Below are 11,878 nucleotides of genomic sequence, written 5' to 3'. Positions count from 1 at the left end.
TATCATAATACTGTAAATTAAATTCACTTTATAAAATATACTATTTTTGAGGATAAGATGATATAAAAGATGAAGATACACATTATTTCTGAAGCATTAGTAAGTAAATTAATTTCATTGTTACATGATGTTGTTATAACTTATTGTCCAATTCTATTGTATATGTTAAAAATATGTATTTATTTCTACCTGCTATGAATATTTATGCATCGAAAAATAAAATGGTATTAAAATACATACATAGTTGAGAGATAAAATGAATTAATTGTGTACATATTTCATAAAAAGTAGGTTAAAACATACACGTCAAACAAGGACGTTTTTATTTACTTAAAGCGCGATGTACACGTGATCCTGTGGCACAAGCAAAGAAAAGAAATCATTCCACACGATTGCGTTTTTGCTTTTTTGTATCAACAAAAGTCAGCACATTTAGAATTTAAACAGTTTTAAGTTATGAAGAGTATTATTTTCTATCACAATTATTTTAAGTTAAAGTATATTCTTATTTCATGGTAAAGTGCAGAACTTAATTGTTTGTACATTTTTATTTGTTATTAACACACACTAATATACTGCTTTAATATGCCATTGAATGCAACTCACATTTTCAACCTCACATTATCTCTTAGTCAAAAACAGTTTCCAAAAACCAAATCAAACAGATGGAGAGGACAGTTGTATCGTCTTGCTAACTGTTAAAAAACGCTTTTATGTGTCACAGTATTATTCAATTGGTATGAAAATGTTTTGAATGTTTCAGAATGCCAATTTATTTATGCAAGTGCATACAAGTGTTCTGCGTACGAAAAGGGATGATTATATGTTTTGGTTGATGTACAGTGAGCAGCATGTCGCTCGAAGGCCAAATTGTCTTGATATTGTATTGTCTTAAACAACAGTTGAAATAGTTACCTTAAGGAAAACAGATTTAGCTGTTTATATAGTCATTTAGTATAATATTGTTCCCATCAAATATTTGAAACTATTGGGATGTTATATTTAGCTAAATGTGAATGTGTTTACTTATTAAATAAACAGATGAATATTATTTAGACTCTTTATAATTGTTGTACATTAAATACATATATAAGATTATTTGTGTTTTGGTTTGAGATCATAGTAACCACTATAGTGCTCATAGTGCTCATCATGAAAAATAGCCCATCATTACCTGCGGTCTTGGAAAGCAACAACTAGTGTAGCACATGGGTGTTTACACACGATTTTTACCGCATCGCATTTATGGAACGCCGTTGTTTGCAATATAGCTGACAGACCAACATTGATGCCTAATTGTACAAGAGGGAAGAATTTTTGTTGTTTTTCCTCTATATGATATAGACCTGAAATCTTCATTCATTATTTTATATATTTATTCAAACTTTCAGCAATGATTTATATTGATACCTGGATGTGCCTAAGGGCTTTTCTATTGCTTTTATTTTCCTGGATTATGGTCCTGTGCTGTTTTGCTAAAAATGTCGTATTTGTGATAGCTCTATTTAAGTATCCCATTATTCAAGGAATGTGACCAGTTGAGCTAAAAGTTATGTTATACATGAAAGGAAAATATAGTTCCTTTTATTCAGTACAATAACTTTCAACACTCATAAATATATACTTCATAGATATATGTGTACAATAATAAAAAAACATCAGTTATTTTATAGTTTGATCGGTCACATATACTTCCATAACGATTTCTGGTCTGTATACATGTAACTTCTTGCCGCAGGAAATCTTTGACTTGTCTATAGGTATGATTTGACCGTTAGTTTTATCTAGTTTCTTATTAAACTTAGTCATCCATGTCTACATATATTGCGACTTAGCAACATCAGGGTAAAGAACATTTTATTTGTTTATAAATCCTATTTTTGACCTCTATTCTTATTTCTCGCTAAATGAATTTTTGAAAGTCATATTGCAATGATAATATAGAACTGCTTCAAACACAGTCCCTGATGAAATTGTTTTATACAATCTTTGAAAATATGGAAGAATATTAATACTACTACTTTTCTGGAGCATCTTTAAAAATAGGAGGTGCTACAGAGAAGTCTTGCAACACCACCCATGTCCGCATGCATTATTGTATATTCTTGCATAAAAACTACTTTTTTCACTGGATCCGCCCATGTATTAACGGGAGAAAACTCGTGTGCAAACAAGGCAATTCACGTGCTGTTAATACCCGATTTTTATTTTTGAAATGCTTTCCCAGGGACGTATATGTAATTCTGCGCAGATTGACATCTGGTATCTGCGTCTTGTTTCTTTCATAAAAACCTCTTCTAGAAGCATTAAAGATGCAATCTAAACCGTAGAATGTTTTACTGTATCAGTAACTAACGCCAAATGCGCTGCCCCCAACATTGTTCGTACTCGTTTCTTTCCTTGTTTACTCCCCTTTTAGAACTCGGCGTCAATTCAGATTTTGTAGACAACCGTGAATGTTAAAAAATCGCGTGTTTACCTGTGTGATTCTTTGTTTTTAGGTATCATATTTATGATTTTAGTAAGTATCAGTCGGTATGATTTTATCTAATTTCTCCAAGAATTTATATAAACAGCTTGGAAACTTGACACTACGTTCGTACTCATCCGTACTCCAACTGCGTGTGTGTACTCAAAGTAACTCGATTGTAAAGTTATTAATCTAGAAATTGTGATCGAGTCCACCAAATTGTGAAATGATATGAACAATTATTGGTAATTTATGTTTGTAATAATAAGAGATAAAAACAATCGGTTAAAACCTTCAGGATGTGCTTTTGATAGTGTTTTTTTTTTATTTCCGGGCTCTGGATAAGGATAATTAAAACATGTTTCCAAAAACAACAGAAATGGTAAATAAAATTGTACCGGAATTGTCAAGTCATTACATATGAAAACAATACATAAATCGTCGTGATTTTTTTATGCACGAATAGCGACAATACACGTTTGTTTTGTGTATTAACGTCTGCAGAAGCCCTTCGGTCTCGGTCACAAACAATCCCGCGGGCTTCTGCAGACGTAAATACACAAAAAAACGTGTATTATCCCTACAATATGTTTAATATACTGATTAAAGGATAGGATTAGTATTACCATGGTTACAAAATATATACATTTAAACATGAAAGATATTTATCATTTTAATTGATTGAATCCGGTAAATACCGGAGTCTGTAATTTATCACAGACGTCAATAAATATTGTACGCATTATCACGTGATATTTTTATCTTATATTTCTACAAATAACAAATATCAGTTTAATGATCTAGATTTTATTGCAACAGATGTCGTGTAATTTATAGATCAAAAAGAACAAATAGACAAATAATGATAAAACAAACAGAAATTGGAACGGAGAGTGCGGCGGAGGGGGAGCTTGTTTAGTCGGAGCTTGGGGATTAAACTTTATAACAGTCACAGGCAAAATTACCATAGGAGAGTCTTAACCGTGTTCACGGGTTGTTTGAAAAGATGTCTATGCTAGTGGAATTTCTAAACACACGTTTATGTAACAAAAGACACAATATACTTATAAAGTAACGGTAGATTCTTTGGACGAAATGAGCATCGCAAAATACAGATGGAGCAACTAATCACAAAGTCGGCCAACCACAAACAAAATCTTCCCTAACCTATTATTTTACGAGGTAACTTATTGCAGATCTAGTGCAGTCGTTCTGTGCATGTCCAAAAGTGATTTTCAGTTGGAGCGTACGGCAAAGATAAGCACATATTTGCATTTAGTGTATGATATATGTAATATACTGACTACAGGTTAGGTAAGTAACACCATGGTTACATTAAAGATACTTGTCATTCAAATCGTATGAATCCGGTATATACCGGAGTCTGTAATATATCACAGGCGCTCCAGGTCTGTTTCTAGTCACAGCCTTTATTTTAAGTGGGAATATGTATGGTAGAACAGTATGATTATATGAAATATGTTAAAATGTGATAGGATAGAGGTGTGGGAGGGAAAGGTAAACAGAAAGGGGGAAAGACATAGCATAAAGAGGAAAAACACCAAGAACTTGAAAGAAAACAATCATAGCATGTAAAAAGCAAGTGGATAAAATCTAATTGAGAATTCTTTATCTGATGATCTATTTTTCTTATCTAATTGATGCAAATTTTCAAACATCTATAATTTCAAAATACACATGCAAAATTCAAGTAACTTTCTTTCTTAGATTGTGAGTCCGATTTTTATTTGTTTTATTCACAAAAATGTCACATCAGTCTAGGAATAATGCTGTAAATTCTTTACGTTTTCCTCTTTCAAGCTAAAGTCGATAACTCCTTCCTGTCATTTAATTTCAAGCTTTCAGTTTCTTCTTAGACTGGTCCTATTTTGGTTCTGTCTAATTGATAATAACGGCAAATCAGTCTTGGAATAATGCTATAAATTCTTTACAATTTTGGTTTAAAATATCTTTGTCTGTACGGGTTCAAGTCTTATTCTAGAGAACACTCTTGCCACCATGTGTTATTGTTAAAAATGTATAAATCACTAGTTTCTTCGAACATGGCTATTCGTCTCTTTTACAAAAATGTTTCAAGAAAATAGACAGTCAGGAAAAATTTGTTTCAAAGTGCAAATTTAACATTTTGTTTCAAAATACACAATCGACTTCTGTTAGACGAAATGTTTCAAGGGTGTCCAAGTGACATTTCGTTTCCAAATTCACAATCGATTTCTCTTTAGACAAAATATGTTCAGATTGTCCAAAGGACATTTTGTTTCCAAAACACAATTGATTCCTCTTAAGAAAAGTATGTACAGATTGTCCAACTGACATTTTGTTTCAAAATACACAACTGACGTCTCGTATGCAAAATAGTTCAAAAATGCCAATATGTGTATATACCGGTAAGTTGTATCAGATATATAGTTTCAGTACATATATAATTGCTTCACCCTTTCATTTATGTTAAGAACAATTTGAGAACTAAATATAATATGTTAGAAAAGGTTTTCTTGTTTACAGTTTTGTCTAATTCGTGAAACACACCGTTAGCCTTATGTTTTCTAGTAGACAGATTCTGTATACTTCTCTGTTACTCTGTCGCTTTCAATCCTTGCAAGTTAATTCTAAGGTGTTACAAAATATATGTGGTTTGTTCCGAAATTTGTGTCTAACTGTTCCAGTTTTGTTCTAGAACCAATTATCATTATTCACGTTTATTATTTTGAATCGATTTTTAGATGAACTAAATATCTATCGCACAAGTTCCTGTCTACTTTTTCGACAAATTATTATTTTCTTTGAAAATAATTCATGTTTACTGTTTTGAATACATGTGTACGTGTTCCAATTTCAAAAATACGTAATCCATTTCTAGTTCTATTACAATGCCTTTTTTCTCCAATTATGGCGAATTCTTATAAAATACAGAATAGAAAGATACTATTTTGCCATGAATTTAAACAATTTGACTGCATGAAGATGACTGTTTCTCTACGATCCAAATTCCAGAATGTGCTTTAATGCATATATCTGTTTGATGAAATGCAAGAGGGAGTGTTACAAGGGATTTAAAAGAAAAGTGGCATAAATGCAAACCAAATATTCGAAAATGTGTTTTATTCTTACAAAAGACAGAAAACAAAAATTTTAAATTTTATTACGTACAATACAGTAAAGATAATCTGAGATACTTTTTACCTCGGCTATTCAAAGAATATATAGAGCTATTAGACTCACCAGTGTGTCGGCGTCCCGATTTGTTTAAGTGTTTTCATGTAAGAGCTGGTATCTCAGTTACCACTTGTGGGAATGGATTGAAACCTCACACACTTATTCAATGCGATAAACTGGCTAACTGTCACAAATTGACATACGGGCCTTATTTCATCTGTAGTGTGAATGCAGGTATTGCATCATCGTTTTGTAAATTTTTGAGTTATTGAGGTAAATGTTAGATTTCACGCATGAAATACCTCTCATGTTTTTCTGTATTTCATAACTTAAATTTCCATGTAAATTTCATTAAATTCGATTCAGTAATAAGAAAGTTGATATTTTATAAACTTCAGTAATTCATGTTTTTATCCCCAAAACCACTATAATGGGCCTCAAATTGTCAATTTCAATCCGCGCCAAAGTAGTTAGATTTCCCGGCTATATCGTGAATCCCGTGGAAACACAAATAGTCGGAGTCCACGGCTTAGCCGTGAATCCCATGAAATTTAGTATTTGGCGGGACATTATCCTTTAAATAGACTGGACTAGATATGCCTTGCGCACACCACCTTCCGACATTATAGACGAATCTATGTCTGAATTATTTTCTTGCTAGAAATTTATGCTCGATCGAGGTAAGAAATTTATTTGTTAGATTTTTGTATGATTTTTGCATTACGATTTTTATTTGGTAAATTTTTGTTCCTTCTACAGAATTCTGTAACATTTACTTTTCGGCATATGATTTTGGCTAGTTTCGGTATGTCAGGATGATTTATTAAATTTTTCAGACTTTTGTAAATTATTTAGAAAGAGGAATCTAAAATGTTTCATTTATATAAGATGTAAAATTTGTACTGAAATTTGTAACATGATATTATAAAGTACTTTGTTTCAAAAACTTACGTCAAACATTTCGTTGTTATGGAACGCCATTACTGCATTGTATTGTTATGTATAAATCTGTATGGCAAGTTTAGTACCATGTATGTAATATATTATTGTAATTTGTAATTGTGTGCCAGTCTATAGCACATCCGTTTTAGTGTATGGCATTAGATATTATATGGATGCCAACTATGATATAACGTTTGATTTACATTGAATTTTGTTAATTTGTAGTTGTAAATAATAGCTGCAGTTTATCATGTCCGTATCTATAATGTTTCATCATATACTTTTCATATCTTTTTCATACTTTGACTTTAGTCTTTTAAGTAAGTAATTTTTGTAATAATGGAAGTAATTAGTGACGTATTTTAATCACGTGACGTATGAACTTAGTAGCACATATGTTTTGTATAAGTAGCACGTATTATTTATGGGAGCCTACGGAGGTATGGTGTACCCAAAGGAGCAGTTATATGCCCTGACTTATTTGTTTTGCTATGGTGCTTACCATATGTTATATATTTTAGCTTCTTCCGCCAGACGATTTTCCTGGTGATGTCATAACCCGGAAGTACAATGCCCGAGGTTTACTTGTCTTCACTCGCCTGGATGTGATATTCCCAGCGCAGAGCTTTCGTCCCATGGTTGTGCCGTAAACCGCAAAGACGATGATTTTTGTTATCCTCTGAAGTCAGCTCAGGGATGCAATCACCTACCACCATAAGGAGCCAATACGGAATCAACGTATTCACGGTTTAAAGGGACTCTATTTCAAGATACGTTTTGATATTGTTTGTGCTACTTAAAGTTCACAATTAAATTAAAGAACTGTGTCACGTCAGATTAGAATGGAACTATAAGAACTTTTGTATCTAGAGATACTGAACTTTCTTTTCTTTTCTTTCTTATAATCAGTTTTTTTTTCTTTTCATATCTATTCATTGTTAATAATCATCTTTTGTAAATAAATTTGTAAATATTGTAAAGGGTGTTGATTTGTTTTGATGGTTACTGTCGCCGGTACGGCCTTTCCTGTCACACTAACACTGCACAGGTTTTATAACTTTTTATCTTTTTTTTTATTTTACAAAATTACGCCCTTTATCGATTTGAGGTAAAAACTTCACACACTTGTTCATTGTCATGATCTGACACACTGTGAAGAGATTCCATACCTCTAATTGGCATTTTAACAAAATTGTGCCTTTTTCCAACTAAGCCGTTTTTTGGTTAAGTTTTTGTGTTTAAGCTTATGTCTCAGTAGATTGAAATTTCACACTCTGTCTTGTCCACTGGTATGGTCTGATATGCATTATATATAGGTTTCATAACCTTTTGTCTTTGTTTTCAAAATTATATCCCTTTTCTGACTTTTATATTCATTCAACTGGCATGGCTGTTGAATCTGTAATTGGTTAGCACGAACAGGCTCAATCAAACCGAGCCTGCAACATTTTCGTTTTTGTCGTGTTGAGTGACCTGTGAAGTTTCCACTTTTTTATTTTGTATATTTACTCTGAGCATTTGGCATTCAGTTTATTATTTATTTCGCTGGTAATCATATCATAATAAACATTTACTGAATGGCTTGTCGGCAAGCTAACTTAGTAAATGTAGAACCATTCAATGACAGTTTAAATTTACATTGCATTTTTCTTTCACGTTTCGACTTTAGCCCAGCAATTTTTATGTGGACCAATGGACAGGTCAATAGTATAAACTATGGACCGGGATTTATGCAAGGAGACACAGTCATGTAATGATACAACAGAAGAAATAAATAGTGTTTTACGGCCATATACACATGAAATTTCATAATGTGTCTATTATATAAGAATACAATCTACAAGATGAACGATATATAGATAGATATAGAAATGTTACATAAGTAGGTCAGTGACATAAAACAATACTTCGTCACTCTTATTTTAGTTGTTGACAACTATATAAATGGTAACTGGTTTTATTGATCGAAAACCTTCTAGCCATATGTACTTTTTCGTCGTTCTTTTGTTTTGTTTATTTAACATGGTTAACTTGGCGTTAGATACAAGGTACAGTCCCTGGCTCGTGGATTTTTCAAAGTCCGCCCTTCCCCGCGATTGGACCCTAGCGCGGACAATTTCTTGAGCCGCGGGGATGCGCGTTTTTTCATGCATCTCCGCAATACAATTAACAGCGTCCGCCGCGACCAAATGCAGTAAAATCGATTGCGGTGTCCCGCGATGATGGTCGCGGCGCATCGCGATGGAGTGCCGGTGGCTCGCGGTGAATTGCGATGAATCGCCGCGATTTACAGGTAAATGCAGAGGCTTGTTGTTATGTATACAGTTAATTTAAAATTTCAATACTGTGATGGGATAAGAAAATTTAATGAAGAAATTAAACAATGTTTTATATTTTTGAATCATTTATTTCTTCTTACTTTTCTATTTCAGGTGTTATTTCCATTAACTCATATAATTTAATAAATGCAAGGATTATATTTTTAAAACATCAGGGTTATGAAATTTAATATCATTATGTCTTTGAACCTGTATAATACATGTATATATGCATGTACTACTGTATAATTTGTTAATTCATTTAGACAAGATGAAAATAAATAGTATTTTATATTTTGCAAGCATTTATATCTTCTAACTATTCTATTTCAAGTACAGTTTCCATTAAATTCTATAATTTCATAAATACACAAAAGACTGTCATTGCTTTTAAAATTCCGGCGTTATGTAATTTCACTGAACTTGTATACTATAATTAGCTAATTGATTAACCAGATGATTTTGAGTTTGAATAATATTGCAACAATATTTAATAAAACACTATTTATTTTGAAGCAATTGATGTTGATGGCCGAGTTGCGAAAATACATCACACATCGAAAATTCGATTTCATTCATCAACGTATTGTGGTCGATAATTGCCCCAAGTTCAATGATGCCCATTTGTTTTAATTCCGAGATATGAATTTAATTATAGTTGATTACTTACTTGACTGTTTCATGCCATGTTCTAAATTTTCCACTGATCAGTTCGTCAACCAATAAAAATGTTACTAGTCAAGCATTAAGTACACGTGAAAATTAAAGACTTGAAAACAGTCATTGTTCAACATAAATGTGATATTGTGTTTAACTTAGAAGTTATAAAATTACGCTGGAATTAAAAAGTAACCTATAATGGCACTTCGTCAACGGACGAAATAAATTTTGCATTTTCTTGTAAAATACTTGTGTGACGACAAGAAAAGATCAGGAATTAAAGGACCTATTAGAACTGACGATGAGGTAATTGAAGATTTCACTTCCGTTATCTTATATCTTATTATTTTTCGGGAGTTTTGCATAATATGAGCCGCGCCTTGAGAAAACCAACAAAGAAGCTTTGCGACCAGCGTGGCTCCTGACCAGCCTGCGCATCCGCGCGGTCTGATCAGGATATGTGTTGTTCACTAACTGTTTCTCTTACTGCAGTAGGTTATGAAAGCGAACAGCTTGGATCATGTCTAGACTGCGCGGTCACCAAGCCACTATGTTGATTTTCTCATGGCGCGGCTCAGTTATATAGTGAATTTATTTTTTTTTTCAGATATTATCAGATTATGAGTTTAAAAATCATACATTTACAGCTTTCTGTAATATTTAAGTGATCAAGTCTGCTACATGTAAATAAGGCGTTGAAGGTGTTATATAGTGAAATTAAAAAAAAAATGTCGAAAATTATTTTATAATGTATATGAAGTATCTGAATTTAAAAGGGAAAATTGATTTTCCACCCGATAATGTTCGTGAAACATTTGCAATAATAATGATTGATTTAATAAAAACTAGAAATATATATCATGATAACAGATAATTTTTCCATGGATGCAAAAAAAAATATCATAAAAATATTTTTAAGTCAGTGCTTTAAACTCCAACAGAAATACGTATGTTTTCATTTATTTATATAAACTAACTTTTTATGAAATTAGAAAAAAATGCCCGAATTGCCACTAAATAAGATATACAACACTGATAAGCTATAGATGCGCTTTGAATATAATTATAATGCCATTTCACTTTTTCGCATCATTGTTTCGTTATATTTATTTTGGAAACAGTTTGGTGAAATTTGTTACGTTACGCAAGAAAAAGACTGCCACTGCTCATGAACTAAAGTCTATGCACTACTACTTTATTTACTAACTTTAAAACATTTGAAATATATTATAACTTTACGTCCGATACCTTCCATTCACAGGTTTATTTTTGGGGGCAATGCCCCCAGATTTAACAAACCGTCTTTCAATTTTCTTGTCGAGCTTATGACCAACCTGACAACACAGAAAACAAGTTCCAAAGTATTTACCAAACATAACTTTCATATTGCATTTTGTAATTATATTTTTGATCCAGATATGATTAAATAGATCTACACATTTTATATTAACAACAGTATATGAAGAAAACTAAACTGAATTATAAATATAAATTATAATAGATCTTCTTAAGCGTAAGAATAATAAAGACGCTTGATTTGATCACGTGATCGCTTCTGAAACGGACACTTGTTTTGATCATGTGACCTATTCTGAAAAATCCAATAACTAGTTTCAATACGCTAAAAAATGTGTTCATGATTCTGCGTGAAAATAGCAACTACTAAGGAATTGCAACGCCACTGATAAGCCGATAGATTATTGATTTTTTTCATGCTGTGCATTCGCACTGTTGTGGATGTGTATTACCTTATGTAGAAACTTGATCAATTTGCGGCGATCAGTACCGTTTATCAGAAGGCGAATCGATAAATATGCGGCAACATCCTATAGGTCCCGATTCGCAATCTGTTAAAATATCTTTTCTGTGCAGGTGTTATTTCTAAAATATTATTTCAGAAAATACAGTGCTGAAATGAAATACTTTTCGCATGTCTAAGAAAATATTTTCGAGAGATATGTTATTTATTAAAATTAATACTATATAAGAATTAATAATAAATAAATAAATAATAAAAAACAGTGTTTTACTTGAAATAGAATAGGTAGAAAAAATCCATTACTTATTCGTCAGTTTGAATTTATGACTTATTTGGGTCGGGGTGGGGAAGGGAGGAATTAATTTGACAGCTTGATTTTTTGTAATTATTATCTAATCTAATAATCGTCAGTAGATTTTTTCTCTCATTGTTCGAATTCTAAAGTCAACTATGAACAGATTACAGTTGTACTTCTGTTTTACACCAACTATTAAGAACATTTTAAAGCCTAAAGGCATATTTATGTACTTGGTCGGACCGTCCTTATTCGTG

The sequence above is a fragment of the Mercenaria mercenaria genome, unplaced genomic scaffold, assembly GCF_021730395.1.
Source record: "Mercenaria mercenaria strain notata unplaced genomic scaffold, MADL_Memer_1 contig_3574, whole genome shotgun sequence".
NCBI classification, from domain to species: Eukaryota; Metazoa; Mollusca; class Bivalvia; order Venerida; family Veneridae; genus Mercenaria; species Mercenaria mercenaria.
This window is presented reverse-complemented; position numbering follows the sequence as displayed.